At 46.7% G+C, this 873-nt stretch overlaps 4 non-coding genes across 4 annotated transcripts; all 4 read right to left on the reverse strand.

Moving 5' to 3' along the window:
• Positions 1-161: 161 nt before the first annotated feature.
• Pmar_PMAR000141 lies at positions 162-233 on the reverse strand. Its single transcript has one exon. It is a non-coding gene; the product is annotated as a tRNA-Thr (tRNA).
• A 102-nt stretch (positions 234-335) lies between these two features.
• Pmar_PMAR000142 lies at positions 336-407 on the reverse strand. Its single transcript has one exon. It is a non-coding gene; the product is annotated as a tRNA-Ser (tRNA).
• Positions 408-509: 102 nt separating this feature from the next.
• Positions 510-581, reverse strand: Pmar_PMAR000143. Its single transcript has one exon. It is a non-coding gene; the product is annotated as a tRNA-Thr (tRNA).
• A 102-nt stretch (positions 582-683) lies between these two features.
• Pmar_PMAR000144 lies at positions 684-755 on the reverse strand. Its single transcript has one exon. It is a non-coding gene; the product is annotated as a tRNA-Thr (tRNA).
• Positions 756-873: the final 118 nt, after the last annotated feature.

An 873-nucleotide genomic window follows, 5' to 3' on the forward strand; every position in this document is an offset into this window, starting at 1 on the left:
GATTGAACTGACGACCTTCTGCTTATAAAGCAGACGCTCGGCCACTAAGCTAAAGTTGCACACAAAATAACTGCATAAATCAATAATCTTCCTGTATCCTTTGCGGAGTGAGCAAACCTGCTCCTGCTCCTCATACCCGACTAGAGCCTAATGCTGCTGTAAGCCACTTGCCAGGATTGAACTGACGACCTTCTGCTTACGAAGCAGACGCTCTACCACTAAGCTGAAGTGACGCACAGATTAAGTATATGAATCAATAATTTTCCTGTCCCGTTCACAGAATGGGCCATCCTGCCCCTGGTTCTCGTACCAGACCAGAAATTTATGGTGCTATAAGCCACTTGCCAGGATTGAACTGACGACCTTCTGCTTTCAAAGCAGACGCTCTGCCACTAAGCTAAAGTGGCACACAAAATAAGAGCATAAATCAATAATCTTCCTGTATCCTTTGCGGAGTGAGCAAACCTGCTCCTGCTCCTCACACCCGACTAGAGCCTAATGCTGCTGTAAGCCACTTGCCAGGATTGAACTGACGACCTTCTGCTTACGAAGCAGACGCTCTACCACTAAGCTAAAGTGGCGCACAGATTAAGGATATGAATCGATAATTTTCCTGTCCCGTTCACAGAATGGGCCATCCTGCTCCTGGTTCTCGTACCAGACCAGAAATTTATGGTGCTATAAGCCACTTGCCAGGATTGAACTGACGACCTTCTGCTTACAAAGCAGACGCTCTGCCACTAAGCTAAAGTGGCGCACAGAATAAATACATAAATCGATAATCTTTCTGTATCCTTTGCGGAGTGAGCTGACATGCTCCTGCTTCCCGTATCAGACCAGAGATTTATGGTGCTATCAGCCACTTGCCAGGAT

This window comes from Perkinsus marinus (assembly GCF_000006405.1).
Source record: "Perkinsus marinus ATCC 50983 genomic scaffold scf_1104296932814, whole genome shotgun sequence".
In the NCBI taxonomy this organism is placed as follows: domain Eukaryota; phylum Perkinsozoa; order Perkinsida; family Perkinsidae; genus Perkinsus; species Perkinsus marinus.